Here is a 10,750-nt window from a genome sequence, read left to right on the forward strand (position 1 = left end):
GTCAGAGTCTGGGGCACACCTCGGGACCCAGAGTCAAGTCCCCGCCCACCCACATGCACCTCAAAATCGTGTGAGACCCAGACCCAGCTGCCCCCCCTATTGGGCTAGATCCAGACCCGGCCAGTCCCACCCTTGTCAAGCCCTACCAGGCAGGGGGCGTAGCCTCAGGTCCCCTGGCCCTGGCGCCAGGATGGGGGGTGTGGCCTGAGGTCCCCCAGCCCAGACCGGGGCGGGGGGTGTGCCTTGAGGTCCTCCATCAAGCCCCGCCAGGTGGGGGACACGGCCTGAGACCCCCTGTCAAGCCTTGCTGGGTGGAGGGCAAGGCCTGAGGTCCCCTGTCAAGCCCCGCCAGGCAGGGGGTGGGGGTGCAGCCTCAGATCCCCCGGCCCAGCACCAGGAGGGGGGCGCAGCCTCAGGTCCCCTGTCAAGCCCCACTGGGCGGAGGCACGGCCTGAGTTCCCCCGACCCAGTACTGGGGGTGCACCTTGAGGTCCCCCGTCAAGCCCCACTGGGCGGAGGCACAGCCTGAGTTCCCCCGACCCAGCACTGGGGGTGCACCTTGAGGTCCCCCGTCAAACCCCGCTGGGTGGGGGGCACGGCCTGAGGTCCCCTGTCCAGCCCAGCCAGGCAGGGGTACGCAGCCTCAGGTCCCCTGGCCGGGTGCTGGGTCAGGGGGTGAGGCCTGAGGTCCCCTGTCAAGCCCCACCTGGTGAGGGGCACGGCCTGAGGTCCCCCGGCCTGGCACCAGGGCCGGGGGAGCAGCCTGAGGTCCCCTAGCCCAGCACCAGGATGGGAAGCGCACCTTGAGGTCCCCCGTCAAGCCCCGCTGGGTGGGGGGCACAGCCTGAGGTCCCCTGTGGGCTATTTCCAAATCTTAGCTATTGTAAAGAATGCTACTATGAACATAGGCGTGTTCTGGGATTCTTAGTATATATTCCTAGAAGTGGGATCACTGGGTCAAATGGCAGTTCCATTTCTAATCTTTTTTAGGAAACTCCATACTGCTTTCCATAGTGGTTGCAATAGTCTGCATTCCCACCAGCAGCATACTAGTGTTCCCTTTTCTCCACATCCTTGCCAGCACTTGTTGTTTGCTGATTTATTGATAGCCATTCTGGCAGGTGTGAGATGATACCTCATTGTAGTTTTAATTTGCATCTCTGTGATGGTTAATGATATTGAGTATTTTTTCATATGTCTATTGGCCATCTGGTCCAGAGGGAGAAGTATCTATTTAGGTCTTTCGTCCATTTTTTAATTGAATAATTCATCTTTCAGTCCCATCATTCTTGACTACATTCTTCCAAGTGTCAACAATATCTCACAATTCAGTCCAATAACTTCACCTCCCCAGGTTATATCATCAAGCTCTATGGTTCTCAATACCAACTCTACAATGATGAACTCCCAAATTTATACATCCAACTACCTATTCAATGTCGCAACCTGAAACACTTAATAGAAAACTCAAGTCAGTATAGCCAATCAGATTAGTTGTTTCACACCCGCAACTTGCTTCTCCCAGTGTTCCTAATTTCAGTCAATGGCATCCAATTTTTGAGGCTCTCATTGATGTTATTGATTTTTTATAGATTTAGATATATTCTTATTGATTCCAGAGAGAGAGAAATAGAAACATCAATGATGAGAATCATTGATCGGCTGCCTCCTGCACACCCCCTAGCCAGTTTGGTTTGGCTCAGTGGATAGAACGTTGGCCTGCGGACTGAAGAGTCCCGGGTTTGATTCAGGTCAAGGGCACATTAATGTTTCTCTCTCTCTCTCTCTCCCCCCCCCCCGCCCCCCGCCCTTCCTCACTGAAATCAATATATATATTGAAGAAAAAAAAAAACACAAAAAAACAACCACAACCCAGGAGCTCCGACCGGGAATTGAACCATTGAACCGTGATCTCCTGGTTCACAAATCGACACTCAACCCCTGAGCCACACTGGCTGGGTGGACTCATTTAATTTTTATTTTAATCCTCACCAAAGAAGTGAGGATCTTTTTTTCCATTGATTTGTTGTTTTTAATCCTTACCCGAGGGTATTTTTCCCATTGATTTAGAGTGGGAGAGAAGGAGAGAAAAAAAAGAAAAAATCAATGTGTGAGAGACACATCGATTGGTTGCCTCCCACACTGACCCCGAATGGGGTGGGGAACAAACCTGCAACCAAGGTAAGTGCCCTTGACTGGGAATCGAACCCGACACCCTGCAGTGCCCAGGCTGACGCTCTAACCACTGTACCATGCTGGTCAGGGCTGGGTCATTTGTGACTACTCTTTTACTCAGATCCCACATCCAATATAAGTTATCATCCCACTATATTAAAATATATATATCCCAAATCCATCTCCCTGATAATACCCTAGGTTCAACTCACAATCACCTATTTCCTCAGGTATCACAATGGTCTTCTAACTGTCCACTCTAGTTACATCACTTGCCTTTCAATGTGTATATATATATATATTAGATCAAGTTACTTCCCTGTTCAAAATCTTCCAATAGCTAGCTTCCTATCAAATCTAGACTAAAACATATACACTTAGTCAAGTCTTATAAGGCCCTATATTATCTAATATCTGGCTACCTCTCCTACCTATTTCCTATCATTTTTCCTCACCTAGTTTACTATTTCAGTTCTTTCCTATTTCTTAAACACTAGATGCCCAGTGCATGAAATTTGTGCACTGGGGCGGGGGGGGGGGGTGTCTTTCGGCCCAGCCTGCACCCTCTTGCATTCCAGGAGCCCTAGGGGGATGTCCGACTGATGGCGGGGAACAGGCCTAAGGTGTCAGTTGGACATCCTTAGCACTGCCACGGAGACAGGAGAGGCTCTGGCCACTGCCGCTGAGCTTGCCAGCCATGAGCCTGCTTCTGGCTGAGCGGCGCTCCCCCTGTGGGAGTGCACTGACCACCAGGGGGGCAGCTCCTGTGTTGAGCACCTGCCTCCTGGTGGTCAGTGTGCGTCATAGTGACCGTTTGTTCCGCCATCAGGTCTTATGCTCATGCTCCAGATAGCTGTATGAGGTCCTTCATATCATTCAGGTCTCTGCTCAAATATTACTGCTTCAAAGGACTTCCCTAAGCACCTAAAATTACTTACCTTGACTACATTTCATTTGCAACACTATCACCAAAATACTATGACATCATATTCATTTATTTAATATTTATCTTATTAGAAAGTGAGTGTTATGAGGACAGTGATTTTTGACTGTTTTATTTACTACTGTATCCCCTGGGTTTAGAATGGCATAAAGCATACAATTAAAACTTGTTGAATGAAATAATAAATATTCCTTCTGTTAAAAGGCATAGGCCAGACCAGTGTGGCTCAGTGTTTGAGTGTCAACCTATGAATCAGGAGGTCACTGTTCAATTCCTGGTCAGGGTACATCCCTGGGTTGCAGGCTCGATGTCTAGTAGGGGGCATATAGGAGGCAGCCAATCAGTGATTCTCTCTCATCATTGATGTTTCTCTTTGTCTCTCTCCCTCTCCTTTCCTCTCTGAAATCAATAAAAGCATATTTTTTAAAACCTGAATGAGAAGTATCAAGTGTAGAAAAGATATAACTGCAAAACAAAAAGATTAAATCAAAGATTCATGATTTACCTAACGTGGAATTATCTACACTAATAAAATAGAAATATGTAAATTACCGCACCTCACGATGCCCAACAGCCAATCAGGAGGGAATATGCAAATAAGCAGGACAAAGATGGTGGTGGCCCCGCCCCCTAGCCACTCCAGGTCGGAGCGAAGGCAGAAGGCAGCGGCCAGAGCAAAGGCCTGGGCCCCGGGTGCTGGAGGAAAACCAGTGCCGGCAGCCAGGTGAAGGAAGGCCTATTGCACGAATCTTTGTGCAATGGGCCTCTAGTAACATAATATGTAACAAAAGATAAGTTAACCAAAATGTCACTAATGATGAAATTCACATTCATCTGAATTATAACTCTCATTTGTGGATGAAAAGGATATATATACACACATATATAAATTCTATTTTACTAGCAACCACTTCAATTCTCTATACTCTGATTCATTTTAGTAACTCAATAAGAATATTTATTTTTTTACAATGTTTCTACTCATCATCATAACCATATTCTGTATTTAGCAACTTAAGAAATGGTTTAGATTTTCAAATGTCCATAATCAGAATTTCAAAATTCAAAATAATGTGTATTTTATATTCTCTTTAAATATCAAGTTGATTTTAGAGCAATTTCAGCTCCTGTTCAACATCACCAGTATCATCTGATTTCTTTGTGGTAATTGTATCCAGTCAGAAAATCAAGAGAAACTAAGAGGAATTCGAAAATATTTTTGTTTTTAGTATCTTGTCATCATGACTAAAAACAAAACAAAACTAAAAAACCTGTAAAACATTATAAGCTTTTTGGGAAAACATAGAAACTAAGTTGCATTTTTCAGTGTAAACATCTAAAAGCAGTGAAGTGAAATTCTATTCAGCTCATTTCTTCTTATTCTGCATAGGAAATCTCTATTGACAGGTAATATAAATTAGAAATATTTGTTATTAAGAAGTTTAGTTCCAATTATCATTATATACTTTATTTTAAAAATTATATAACACTATGAAGAAATACTTTCCCATTTAAAAGTAAAATGAATGTACACTGAAATATTTACTGATGAATTATGTCTGGAAGATTTGCTTAAAATAATCAAAGGGGTGAAAAGGGAGATAGTGTGATAACTGGGTATTCAAAAATATTCAAGCTGGATGTTGAATACATGAAAGCTCATTATACCATTCTCTTTATCTCCATATATGCTTGAAATGTTCCACATTTAAAAAATCAACACAATTAAATGGGGGGAAAAGTATACAATCCTGTCATCAACTTGCATATGTCCGAGAGCAAATGACTAAAAACTATAAAAAGCAAAAATATTTAATGCTAAAAATAAAATTTTATATTATTCAAATGGATGTTCAACTCTGAAATAGCAATAAGGTTATTAGGTAAATTTCTGTCATTACTTGAAGCCATAATTTATGATGTGTCAACATCACACTGCCCATTAACACCCCCAATGAGGCAGTTACTAAAAAAGTGATTTCTAAAACATGAAATGTAAAAATGAAAGTTGTAATTAACTAAGATGACAAATCATAAGTATGAAAATCTAATTTCTACATACAAAAAAATATAAACAAAGAAACACACTCCAAGTAATTTAAAGGGGAAAAAACCCCTACAATATAGCTCAAAATAAAACAAAAACTGTTTTAACTTCCCTCTCTTATGGTAGCCAGGCTTAAGATAGCTCACGCTCTGAAAAGACAGACACAAAATAGACCTCACAGTGGATTTCAGTAACCTTAAAAGGTTCATAACAACAACAACACACATAACTTAAATAGCAAAATGAAATTGTTAACTGGAGACATACCACCTACACATATGGTAAAACTTCTCTACTGTTTGTAGGCAGATCATTTGGGGCAGGATTGAATGTGTCCAATTCTTTTATTGATACAGTATAGAAAAAGACTTAGAATAAAGCCTCAAGTAGTACTGGTAATTCTATAAAGACACAGTTCCCAGCAAAATATATAATATGGATGGACGGAGACTTGACTTGGGGTGGTGAACACACAATATCATGTACAGATGTTTTGTAGAGCTGTGCACCTGAAACCTGTATAATTTTGTTAGCCGGTGTCACCCCAATAAATTCATTTTTTAAAAAAAAGATATAGGGAAGTTATAATCTGTACTTTAAAATACAACTCAAGGACAGAAAATTTGAATTCCATTCTTTTTTCTTTAAAAAAAATTTTTTAATTGATTTCAGAAAGAGGGTGATAGAAACATCAATGACAGAAAATCATTGACTAGCTGCCTCCTACATATCCCCACACTGGGGATCAAGCCCGCAACCTGGGCATGTGCCCTGACTGGGAATTGAACCGTGACTTCCTAGTTCATAATTCATAGTTTGATGCTCAACAACTGAGCCACGCTGGCTGAGCAATTGTTTTCCGTTCTTGATCCTTAAAGATCCTGAAGAATTTTTTGTTATTATTACAAGCATTATTTTTGTGAAGTATCTCATACTAGAAGAGACTATATACATATGTATATAAATGCACAGATATATAGGTTGTCCCAAAAAAATGTATACACACTTTAACAGGTGATAACTCACTTAATTTTCACTCCTTTTCAGGTTTAACTGATTTGAAATAATGGGTGAAGCCAGACTAAGTTTTGAACAAAGAAAACTCATCCTAAAGTGCCACTAGACTTTTTCAAAAGGGGATACATAAAAAATAAAGTTTACAGTATAAAACCAACAGTTGACGAATTGAAGGCACACAAATTCTGAAAATGATTCTTGATGTTTGCGATTCCACTGCTTTGTGTTATCAGTAGTGCATGGACAAGAACGGTCATCAGTTTGAAAACAGGCATTGACAAAAAATTACTCACTTCTGTACATTCTTTTAAATTTTAAAAATGAAATGTATGTTAATGAACACTGACTTTAAACTTTTCACAAACTTACATAACATTCTTACAGAGGCTGTAACAATAAAGATGAGACAATCAGAACATTTTTCTTAAGATCTCTCTCCAGTATCTTGCAGAATCCTATGATCTGTCTATTGAAACACCTTTCTAAATTTGTTTTCTTTTAAAAATTCAGTAATTATTTTTAAATTCTAGTACTAGATTCATGGGTAGTCTGTGAAAGAACTATTGGATTTTACCCCCAGAAGTGTTTTCTAGATGCATGTATATCCAAATATGACATTAAGACATTTTTCAGCCCAACTCAGTGGTTGATCACAAACCTATGAGGTCACAGTTCAATTCTCAGTCAGGGCACAAGCACAGGTTGTGGGCTCGAGCATGCAGGAGGCAGCCAATCAATGATTCTCTCTCATCACTGATGTTTCTATCTCTCTCTCCCTCTCGCTTCCTCTCTGAAATCAATAAAAATATTTTTTTAATCTTTTTTACATAAACTTACTATGGAAATATATCCAAAACAAGATAAGGAATGCAACCAATGTCTGCCTACTTTTCAAACTAGAGTTCCTCAATCCCAAAATATCAAATTATCAATCATTTAATATCAAAGCACATTTTTTACCTACAAAGTTACATAAAAAGTATGAAGACTTTATAGCTTCCTAAGAATAAGTAATGGCAAAAACTCTGCAATTAAGTCATGAAACCTTAACTCCTAGGAATATGCTTCCATCCTCCTTGCCCTTTTGAAAGTCCCTACCATCATACAATTCATAGCTTCAACTGGATTAGAATCCCTTCCAGGGTAGAGGCCATTTATTATTCATCTTTGTTATAACTCAATAATTAACTCAATAATATTTGTTATAACTAAGATAAACTTCAGGAAATGAGCCTCAAAACATCTCACTTCCAATACAAAACTGGAAAGATAGAAGTTTGAAAATAAAAAGGTAACTAAAAAGAATAAATTTATAAACAATTGTGCTATATTATATTCTCTTAACACCTAATTCAGAATCACATACTAACACTGCAGAAATAAGTATGCAAGGAAATAAAATAATTAAAAAACATAGATCTTCAAGTTCTCCTTACTGTCATCATGCTCAAATAAAGTCACAGAATCTTTCATCTTTTCAACTCATACCAGCATACTCACTCCCAAACAAAACTAGAAAAAAAAAGGCTTTCAAATGAGACCTGAATATAAATGGGTTCTATTTCATTACAAGGTAAGTTCCCGAAATTGTATGCATAACTTGTGTGATTGTTCTTATGCTCACTTTCTACAGTGAGCAAGGGTCTTACACCAGATTCTCAGAAGGGTAAGTGTCCCAAAAAAACTTTAAGAACCACTGATCTAGCACATCCAAAAAATTCAAATTTCCAGAGAAATAAAATTAAGTTGGCTTTATTCAAGTCATATTCATAAAGGAGATCCTTACTATAAAATTAGCCTTTCTAAGAATTCCTTCAGCCTAGCCAAAGTTTCAATATCCATAGGCACATATAAAAACAATTCCAAGATCCCCCAAATAGTTTATTCATAAATGCCAAAAAAAAAAAAGCAAAAGATGACACACTCTATCACAACCTGGCTACCTACCCTGTTAAGAGTCTTAATTAAATACACTTCTATCCTTCCATATTAAAATGTCTGGAAGATCTAAATACCCTCCAAACCGTAGATTTTTTTAGGAAGGTTTTCTAGTTTCAATTCCACACTGACTTGTTTGCTTCGCTCAAGTTAATATGTATCTCTGTCAAGACAAGTCCCCCTTCATATGTACTCAGGTTGTTTCAACAGGGTCACCTTGATTATTCTCAGCCTAAGACAGGACAATTTATTAAGAAGATATTAGATAAATATTTGTTGACTGAATGAAAGATCCTTCCTCCCAAAGATTTAAAGTTAAGCTGTCAAAATAAAATAAAATAAAAATTAAGCTGTCAGACCCCATGCAGATGCTCTGGTACAAGTTAAGCTATGAAAGGTCCCTCTCTCACACACACAAGCCTAACTGTCAGAAATGCTCTGCTTCCTCCATAAACAGAAAATAATACAGTCATGGATACACATTTTCATACAGACCAACCTGAACAAGGACAACATACATTCCATATACATGTCTGACACAATTGATCTGTACCAAATATATTATCCAACCAGTCACATATGCCCCTATCTTTCCAAAAAACTCAGGATTTGCCTGTCAAAGACCTAAAGAGGCTCCATTCATTGTATGATGAAAATACTACTTGAGTAGTGGTCAAAACATTCGAGTTATAGTCCCAACTCTGTCTCCAACTTAACTTGTGTCCTTGGAAAAATTCCCTCATTATGCCTCAATTTCCTATTCTGTAAAATAGGAGAAACCATCTATCCTATCATTTTCACAGGGATTTAGGATCACACACACACACACACACACACACACACAAAACAAACTGAAAGTGCATTCTGAAAAACACAAATGCTTTACTCTATTATAAAAGTGTTGATATAAACTCAGGTCCACAAAAAGGCCAAGCATTCTTTATACCCTCACAATAATTGTTCTGTTAAAGATGGTCTGGGCGGTCGCATTTACACAATTCCCTCTATCAGAGAAACAAACTCTTCTTAAGACCACAACTGGCTATGACAAGTTTCTCCCTTCCTGACCCCACACATACATACTACATAGTATGTCTAAATACTACTGCCATACTACTGACCCCACACATAACATACTACATAGTATGTCTAAAATACTACTGACCCCACACATAACATACTACATAGTATGTCTAAAATACTACTGCCATGACTGCTCTTTCCCAACCAGCAATAACGTACTCACTACTCCCAAACCCTAAAACACACATCAATCAGCAGGGAACATCCCAAGTTTTATTTTAAAAATAAGCTAACTTATAAGGGGAACTCCATTGCCCTTATACAAATACAAATACAAGCAAACTCTTCCGGAACACTTTCCTTCCTTACATACACACACAAACAGCCGCTATATACCAACAAGGCCATCGGTCTTCTAGACCAAAGACATGTCTTTCCATGCACAAACTAACCAATAACATGTATTAAAACTTAGAACACAGATCCTTCTGTCGTTCGCTGCAGACAGTTCAGCGTGTCAGGAACACAACAGGCCTGATCACTCAGGTAAACTACCCTCCGAAGATCACTTCTGCCACTCTTATCCCCGTAACAGACGGAATCTGGACCTTGGGGGGATGCTCCAATCGCGCCTACACAGCACACAAAATAAACCTGTCAGGGACACCGACGGCTCCGCCTCCTCTTGCTTACTTTCCCGCCCCCCTTCCCCAAGCCAGGAGCCCGCCAGTGAGGGACACCCCTTCGGCCCCGCCAGGAGGGACTTCCCGATAAGCTCAGGATCCCCTTCCCTCCCCTCCCCTCCCCTCCCCCATTCTTAGCACCGCTCTCCCGGAGGTCCAGGTCCGGGAGATGACAGGAGCGCCCAGGAAGCCAAGGATTGAGTCGCTGAGGACTTACTTAGGCCCCAAGGTCTCCCCAGGCGCTTCTACTCACCGTGTCAGAGGCCGAGGCCCAGAGATGAGAGTGCAGGGAAGTGGGGAAGAGGGGACGGCCGCCACCAGGCTCCTCCGCTTCCCTTGGTCCACAGCGGATCCCCCTCGCTTGTCAAGAGGCGGCCAGCGGGTGAGCGGACTGGCGGAAATGTGAGAGAGGAGAAGAGAAAGGCGTGGGGCTGAGCTGGAGAAGCTGAGGGGCGGTGGGTCCCGCAACCGAGACGGGGATCGTCTCCCCCTCCGCAAAGCGAACCCAAAATGGCGGCGGAGTGGCGGCGGCAGAGCGGCGGCGGCAGCTCCTCGGGAGGGAGGGAGCGAAGGGCGCCTCGTACCCCCCCACCTCCCACTCCTCCCTCTTCGCTTTCTCCACCCCCCCCCGCCCCCCCCGCCCCCGACTCCGGCGGCGGAGCGCGCACGCCCGCCCACACGCGCCGGAGTGTAGCTGGGCTCGTCGCTCGCGGCTCCCACCAACCACCGCCTTTGGTCGCCTAGCGCGCCCGCCAGCCCGTACGCGCTCGCTCAAGGGCGCCTCCTCGCACCTTCCCCTGCTTCCCCTCGGCCCCTGTCGAGCCGGCTCCGGCGCGGCCCTCACGCGTACCTCCAGCGGCGCGAGCCCCAGCCTCCTCTCCCAGCGCCTCTTCTTTCCTCCCCCCTTCCCCCGCCCCCACTGCC

General features: G+C 42.4%; 1 protein-coding gene across 2 annotated transcripts in view; it reads right to left on the reverse strand.

The window, feature by feature from the left end:
- ASH1L (ASH1 like histone lysine methyltransferase) overlaps nucleotides 1-10,741 on the reverse strand; it is a 121,993-nt gene extending 111,252 nt beyond the window's left edge. For both annotated transcript variants that reach the window (XM_079760917.1, XM_079760916.1), the window contains exons 1-2: nucleotides 10,677-10,741; nucleotides 10,080-10,217 (exon numbers count right to left, since the gene is read on the reverse strand). The gene's annotated coding sequence lies outside the window, so the exon portion shown is untranslated. The remainder of the gene's footprint in view (nucleotides 1-10,079; nucleotides 10,218-10,676) is intronic.
- Nucleotides 10,742-10,750: the final 9 nt, after the last annotated feature.

The sequence above is a fragment of the Cnephaeus nilssonii genome, assembly GCF_951640355.1.
Source record: "Cnephaeus nilssonii genome assembly, chromosome: 21".
Taxonomy (NCBI): domain Eukaryota; kingdom Metazoa; phylum Chordata; class Mammalia; order Chiroptera; family Vespertilionidae; genus Cnephaeus; species Cnephaeus nilssonii.